The sequence below is a fragment of the Ixodes scapularis genome, unplaced genomic scaffold, assembly GCF_016920785.2.
Source record: "Ixodes scapularis isolate PalLabHiFi unplaced genomic scaffold, ASM1692078v2 PGA_scaffold0__279_contigs__length_252992795, whole genome shotgun sequence".
In the NCBI taxonomy this organism is placed as follows: Eukaryota; Metazoa; Arthropoda; class Arachnida; order Ixodida; family Ixodidae; genus Ixodes; species Ixodes scapularis.
The window spans coordinates 49,634,720-49,643,176 of NW_024609835.1; the positions used below are offsets into that span (position 1 = coordinate 49,634,720).

General features: G+C 44.5%; 1 pseudogene; it reads left to right on the forward strand.

Annotated features, from left to right (window-relative positions):
• The first annotated feature begins 2,402 nt into the window (after positions 1–2,402).
• On the forward strand, positions 2,403–5,786 carry LOC120844865 (annotated as a pseudogene).
• The last annotated feature ends 2,671 nt before the right edge of the window (positions 5,787–8,457 follow it).

The window sequence follows — 8,457 nt, forward strand, 5'->3', positions numbered from 1 at the left end:
GAGCTCCAACTTCATGCAAAAACCAATCAGCAAGAGAGTACAAACAGACAGGAACAGTGAGTGGGCCGAACCGGACAGCGACTAGCACTGCGGTCGCATGCCTTGCACAGTCTTTCACTGTCGTGAGATTGGTGTAGTGTGGTTTTCGTAGCCTGCAGAGTGTGAGAGTTATGTGGACATAAACAGAGATTAATGGCCAAACTTTGGGTATTGCCTCACTTCAAGGAGTTCCAGCAACTGTGTCTGTGTGCCTCACAACAAGCACAGTATGTGTGGTACTGTGGCTTTCAAGCAGTGGGAGCCACCGTGTGCATAAGGAATGAATTTAGTATGCTCACCAAGCAGGAACCGGCCGTCGCGTGGCAGCTGCCCTTGCTCGAGTTGGTTTCGGAGCCAGGAAAATTGCCACACGAAGGAGTCGTGCACCGACCCGGGATACCGTGGGTCGATGCACATTATCTGGCAGTCGGCGTCACACACCTGAAAGTGAGAGAGAGATTGACATGTAATTACCTGAATCCACAAGTAGGAGATTGTACTTATGGTTCACAAAGCAGTCGCAATTTCGGAACCTTTAAAGTTATTTTGTCTGGCACATGCATGTCAACACACCTTCCTGGATGCAAGGTACAACCACCTTAAAACAAAAATAATGTTTTCTTTTTGTGTTTTTTTTTTGACGGAAGCTTGCACGTTTCAACATACAAGTATTATTTTTGGGAGAAGCGTCTCACGGCTCACATGCTACGTAGAGCACATGCTCGCGCAGTCGTGAGACCCCACAGCCCGCAGTCATGAAACGGCATATTTACACCGTAACGGCAATACGTATTTTTTTTCCTACAGATTTGGGGCGCGTTTTGACAACGTAACATGAGTGTACTTACCACCATCACGTTGAGGGCGTAGAAGTACTTGCGGCACCAGTACGCCGCCTTCGTGACGGTGAGGTCGTTCTTGGATGGGCCGACGATGGAGACCATGGTCCCGTCCACGCAACCGATGACGCCGGGTATCCTGCCGAGCAGCTTGAAGCCCCTCTCCGCGTCGAACCTCTCGCTCGGCGTCTCGGGGAAGTGGATCCAGCCACGCTGGACCCCGAGACGACGCACGATAGCGACGAACACGGCGCGGACCGCAACGCTGACTGTCTTTTGGTCCCGCGTTACGTGTTCGTCGCTCGCCACCATGCCTTGGAAGCTCCCCGTGGCGTAGAAGCGCAGTGCACACAACACTTGAAGCTCCATAGTCATGACCGTCCACGAGCTACGCACTCTCCTCACCTCCGGTTTCATTTCACGGTAGCCGACTATTGATAGGATGCTAACGGGTTTCAAGATAGTCGACTATCGATAATTTACGATTGCCAACTATCAATAGCACTATCGATAGTTTTTCACTATCGATAGTTAAATTTGGCTTCCACTATCGATTGCATCGATAGTACTATCGATAGCTTTGCTTCGCTGGTAATTACTGATACTAAATACTGCTAAATATTGATATAAAGAAAACGCCAGGACCAAATAGAATTCCAAACGAATTCCTGAGACGCTATTGCGAACCGGTATCCCACTTTCTGACTACCATCTTTCAGAAATCTCTAGACGAATGTCGCTTACCAAATGACTGGCTAATCGCCAAAGTTGTACAAATTCACAACTCGGGCAACCTTCTTAGCGTAGAAAACTACAGACCGATTTCGTTGACATCAAATTCATGCAAAATGCTCGAGCACATTATTTGCAAACGGCTCGTAGATTTCATGGAAAACAACAATCTTTTCTACAACAAACAGCACGGTTTCCGTAGGAAGCTCTCGTCTATTACTCAGCTATTTGAATCAACGCATCAATTTGGTGAAGGACTAAACGCACGTGGCCAAGTGGATGTTGTGTCTATCGACCTATCTAAGGCATTCGACAGAGTCATACCATAGCAAGTTACTGGAGAAATTACTGCGTCTCGGTGTTGATAAGAACTTGGTTTCTTGGATCAAGTAATATCTTTCCGATCGGACGCAGTATGTTGAATTAGACGGCCATGCGTCATCTGTTTTGCCTGTCTCGTCTGGCGTTCCCCAGGGTTCTGTTTTAGGGCCGGTTTTATTTTTAATTTATGTTAACGATATCGCTCAAGATATTGATTCGGCTGTGGAAGTACAATTTTTTGCTGACGATTGTTTGGTTTACATTACTGTGGAAAGTGCTGACAATCAAATCTTGTTGAATCATTCCTTGTTGACTATTTTGTGATGGTGTGAGAGATGAAATATACGCATCAATTTTGATAAGACAACTGTCGCAAGTATAACCAAAAAGAAGTCTCCTTTAATGTTTTCGTAGGAGATAAATGATATAAACCTGCAGCGTTCTAACATTTTTAAGTACCTCGGTGTTACAATATCAAGTGATCTCAACTGGAACACGCATGTTGGAAATGCATGTGATTCTGCATATAGAAAACTTTGTTACATGAGGAGACCTCTTAGAGGGATGAACTCCGATGTCAGAACGAATGTTTATAAAACCTTGGGGCGCCCAGCCTTAGAGTATGCATTAATAATATGGGACCCCAAACACGAACCCAAATAAACAAGTTGGAGCGTATTCAAAGGCTTGCCTGCCAGCAGTGTTGCGGAATGGGCACCCCCATTCCATTCCAATTCCATTCCGGGGAATTAGAGTTCTAGATAATTCAATTCCTTTTAATTCCTAGGAATGGAGACACTGAGCCCATTCCCACTCCTGGAATGGCTGAATCGTTCCATTCCATTCCTTTAATTCCTAAACGTAAAAATTGGCACTTGACAGCTACATTTTGTTGCCGGCATAAGCATCATAAAGCTGACATTATGAAATGCAGAAACAATTGCAAAAAAAGAAAAAAAAAAGCTAGATTCCTCAAAAAAGCACTGATTTTTACTAAGCGGACCGCTGGTGGAAGAAAGTGTTTATTTACAATGTACTGCAAACATCGAGAAAGCCCCTTGATATGTCAATGCTTGTTTAAGACATCGGTCTCGCGACCACATCGCTCGCAAGAAACAAGAAAACTTAAAACCACTCATTTCCTTTTCTTTTTTAACTTTTTTTTGCATTTGACTTTTAAGACATACGCGGCCAGCGTGTTTGTTTGATAAGACCATGAAAATATCCAGTTCGTGCGTGGCGCAGGAATAAGCTATATTACTGTATTCTTCAAATACAGCAACACGGCTAGTACACTGCTGGAAGCGACTCCATGCACAGCGGCAGAACACATCCTCTGACAAAATGCAATTTCTGCGGTGCAGCACGAGGGACTGTATAGACCATGTCACGAAACCTGTTTTAAAACGCATAAGTTCACGCTTGCTTTACGAATCTCGATATTTCTTATCATATTCAATTGAATTTTTGGCTGGTTCGCCTGCCCTTTTCCACCCTTCGAAATACTCAATCTCGTGTTTCCTCTTCAGACGGCGAATAAAGTTCGATAATAAACGCCGACTGCACCGTGTATAGTTTCGTTGCACAACTTTCAGCGTGCAGCTTGTTTATTTTCTTCGCGACTACTGTAGAAAAATTTCTTCTACGATGCCATGACTCAATCTGTATTTATCTTGTCTTCTCGTCTTCTCGTCCGAATTGTGATGTTCCTCTTCGCGCTGTTTGAGTGGCGGGTTCAGGCAGCAGACGGTACCAACCGATTCATTCTTCTACCTCGGTGTCGGTTGTTCGCGTAGTGGCGGCGGGTAGGGAAGTCAGCGTTGACAAAGCTCTTCACATCAAGATACAATTAACGGAGTAATAACGCACCGTTCGAATTGACATTCCCCGTGTTTCCTCATTAACACCGTCCAACTGACTTCTCACCGCCTCAAATAGGGTCCAGGACAAGGAGCACGAATGCAGACCGGACAGCCGAGACGCGCGGAAGCCAAAACCTCAGTGGCAGCTAGCACCCAGCTCTCCTTCTCAGTTGCCCTCACAGCAACGGTCGCACCTCGTCTGGCGCGGGACGGTCTTTCTGCAGGTCTGGTCAGTTCGGTCACACCAAGAGCGGCGACGATAGTCTACTTCACCTTACGATGGACCTCAACAGACAGCACGAGAGCCATCGAAACCAATCCAGTGCTTTCTGAGTGCTGCGTCACCCTGCAGTCCCGCTTACGGTACTGAATTGCCTAGGGTGACTCGTAGCGTCCGCAGCAGTCCATCGCAAGGTGAAACAAAGTATGCAGAGACTAAAGTCAAGGGAAACAAGCGAGAATCCGTTAGCTTGCTTGTAACCTCAACCGACTAAAACATAAAACACAGAAAACAAGCATCGGAACAAAGACCAAGTAATGGGCGGACATAAAATACAAATAGAGTACAAAAAAAAAAGACAAGCCTCGGAGCAAAGCGCAAGAGAAGAGGGTAGTGAATCTAGCTTTGGTTTTAATGCCGAAGCAAACCCACATTTCGCACTTCAAAGGAGTACGCACGAATGAACGTGGAAGGCAGCAGGGTTGGCTGCCTGCTAAACAACGCGCCTCGAATTCTGTGTGTGTGTTTTCGTTTTTTTTTTTATTAATTACTCCTGTGTCATGCGGCAAGTGAGTTATTTAATTTCGCTGTTAACACATATTTTCCTCAGCTAATTCTTTTATCTGGCACGTACCTGGAATGCGAGTCACCGATGTCTCTTTTATCATATTCTGGGGCTTGCTTTAGATTGAGTGTGTTTTCCTGTGGGCTTGCGTTATTTCTTGTTTTTTTGGTACATATGCACGTGTGTATTTCTACCCTCACAACCATGTACCCCCCCCCCCCCCCCCCTTCCCTGCAATAATGCCTTCGGGCGCTGCGGGGTAACCCGAAATAAAGAAATAAATAAACTATAAGAAAACAATACTTGATCATCTTTCGACGGGGCCCAAGTCAACGATTTATTAGAGCTCTGCGAGTTGTGAGTCGCTTCCGCTCCCAGATCCCAGTCTGTGCGCGCGCGTGCATTCTACAAGCCGTCGCAACAACAAAAAAAAGCATGACAAGAAGGGCGATGAGGAGTTGTGCATGGCGGTTTCTTTCTTTGCCGCTCCCTTTTCTTTTGCTTGGTGCGTGGTTTCTTGTTTCGCTCTCGTGTAACGCCATCGAAGCCCGACGCCTGCGCTTCCGTGAAAGGCGCCACGTTACCCCCCTTTCCCCCTTTGCTCTTTGCTTTGACGCTTGTTTTTTTGTATTGCATTTTGTTGGCGTATAAGTCTGTTAGGGCTCCTCGCGGGCTAGCAGTTTCCCGCTCATTTTATTTCTGAGCAACTGACTCACTGACTGGCTCGGTTTAGCTGACCATAAACATTAAAAAAAAAAAAACGAAGAAGAAGAACCGTGCCCATTCCATTCCCCTTCCATTCCGGGCAAAAGGCACCTAATTCCATTCCCATTCCATTCCTTTCAACGTTGCCGCCATTCCATTCCCATTCCATTCCGGGGTCGCGGAAATGCGGAATGATTCCGGAATCATTCCAACTCCGGAGTGGGAACTCCGCAACACCGCCTGCCAGGTTTATATTTTCTACATATAATAGAAAAGAGTCTGTTTCGGCACTGTTAAGAGATGCCCAGTTATCCTCTTCAGCATTTAGGCGTAAAATTGCACGACTAAAATTTTTTTATCTACTGTATTTTAACCATTTTAATATAGACAGGCAAAACTACCTAAGAACTCATGGTAGACGGTCACGACGCTTAAACAATGAATTATCAGTTGATCCTTGTATACCCAATATTGACATCTATAAATACTCGTTCCTAGTGTAGACCATTGAAGAATGGAATAGGCTGTCTTTAAGTGTTCTTTCCGGCGTCTCTTCCGTTGAAACATTTGAGGAAAGGTTGATGAATTGGTTTACTGATGATTCGCTCCATCTCTCTATTGTCACTCTCAGTAGCAGTGCATTCAATATTATCAATTGTATAACGTTTGTGTAGGTATTTTTGTGCATTTTATTGTACCCCCTCCTGCAATAACCCGAAAGGGTTGGCAGTATTTGAAATAATAATAATAATATAAAACTATGATTCGTACTCAAGACGAGATGCACGCAAGTACTACGTGTTTGACTTTATAGGAGACAACACACTTTTGTTGAAACTTGCCATTTATGATTTTTGCTTTGTTTATTTTGTGTTACGTTTTGTGTATATAATTAATTCGCGCACAGAAGGAGCTCTTCTGTCACCTTCTGGTCATTATGTTTTTTTTTTTTTTCTGACAGTACTAAATTATTAGTGTCTCTATATGTGGCGGGATGCCTGGGGTAACTTCCCGTGAAATGTTCATGTAAACATGTTTGCGTTGATCCTTTTCTTCTGTTTGATGCGGCTTAATCTGGCATCGTCATGTTTTTTAATGAAACAATTTTCTTGTTGGACAGTATATGTGTCCACTCTGTTGAATAAACGAAACATGCATGTAGAATGTTCCGAAACGCGTCAGCGTATTTTTTCCTTGGAAAGGTTAATTTTAACTACCTGTACCATACCTTAACTAAACTAAGTGCGATCGTTTTGGTAAGATAGGTCATCATTTATGGTTAAGAATATGAGAGCAGCAACAGGACCCAACCGTGTTCACATAACTGAAAATAGTAATGTTCTGATTCGCTTTACAGTCCCATTGAGTTCTCCCCCCAAAACCGTAGTTAACCTAAAAGAATATGGCTGTGCAATGCTACCTTTGACTTTGTATTCCAGTCAGTGGCGTAGACTTTCCATTTTCCCAGGGGGGGGGAGGTGCTTTTTCGCGCAATTTTTTTTTTTACACAGGCTATAAGCAGTAGTTTATTTTAGGGAGTACATTTTACAGCGGATGTATATCGCCATGTGTTCGTCGCTGTGTGCGTTATTTTGTTTACATGCTACTACTAGAAGCTCGTTACATGGCACGTAAACAGCATATTGGTAAGGATCACGGCCCGGGGAGGGGGGAAAGGTACTCCGCCCCCCCCCCCCCCCCCCCGGATCTTGCCAGGGGGGGCACGAGCCCCGATTGCCTCCCCTAGTCTACGCCTATGATTCCAGTCACGTTTGACGCTTGTTTGTCTACATCTGCGTTAATACATCATGGTTCCTCGAGAATCCCTAAATGAAGGTACGTTTCCATTTTTAGACAAAGCCGATTTGGCATAGGCACAGCTGCGGTTGATATGCAAAAGTTGGTAGAGGAAAGAAAAAAAAAATAAAGAACACATGGTGGGGCTGATTGCAGTGGTTATCCAAACATTGTATGAGTCGTCAGTGTCAAGCTTTTTACTGTTATTTTACTAAACCATTGTTTTACTTTGTTTTCCATTGATATGTGCGTGAATATGTGAGCGCGTTGCCTTACTATGTTTTCATTAAAATATGACAACTAATGTCAACCGGGAACCAACCTAACCTTGAGGATTTCGGAGATGTCCAGCGCCCCCTCCAAAGAAAGACTACCGGAGCCTCTGCCTTTGAAGAAAGGGAACACAAGAAACGCCGTGTTGAAGCAAAGCGCGAAGTTGTGAACGCCTGGACCCACTGAGTAATCGCTGCACTCTTCGTACAATGTAACGTAAAGCTGCAGGTGCCTTTTTTTTTTTTAGAAAGCATACAAAACGTTTTAGTTTTCAATACAAAGAACGTAAAACACAAACAAAGGACAGAGACAGACCTGTTTTTTCTTTCAATGTTGAGTCCATGATGATTGTTGATGATCCAGGATTCCTGAAAAAACTTGAAAAAAGCGCGGCCACCATAATGTTTAGACGTATACACTTGTGATCAATGTGCTCGGGTAGCACGAGTTTATAATCAGTTGATAATATCTTCGGATTTCTTCTTCAAGTGTGAGGCCAAAAACTAGTGTAAGTCAGGCCGTCCACTCTGCTTTGTAAATGCTTCCTTAAGATACTCCGATCGACTTGTTCGTTCAATTGTTTTCTATAACGCGTGTGTACAGTTGCCATTGAAATGCTGAGCTTCTTTTAAAAGCTCGGAGAGCAATGTCGCGTCGATATTGTTTCCTCAAACCCACTGGACACTTTGTGGCAGCGGGGCGAAGGAAGTCCTGATCGAGATCGAAACGGTCCTCGCGTGTCGAATTCCAACCGACGGTTGCGAACTAGCTCGAATGTGTTTTTTTCACCACTTCCTAACCAAATCAGACACGTTTGCGCTCCTTCATCCCACCATCGCAGATTGAATGAAAATGAAAACTGATCACAATCACCCCAAAATTACTTGTGCATCTTGCCCGCATAGCATTTTTATGAAACAAACTCTCGCAACAGGAATAGTCTGTATAACACGAGTTGTGCAATACTCTTGCCTGAATGCACCTCACTCAACGAGCATCTAGCTCAACCTGTCCCCAATGCGGTTTAAAAGACGGTCTACGCACCACCTCTTGAGTATGCCTGAAACACACCCGCCGTCAGAAGACAGTACGCCCAGTCTCTTT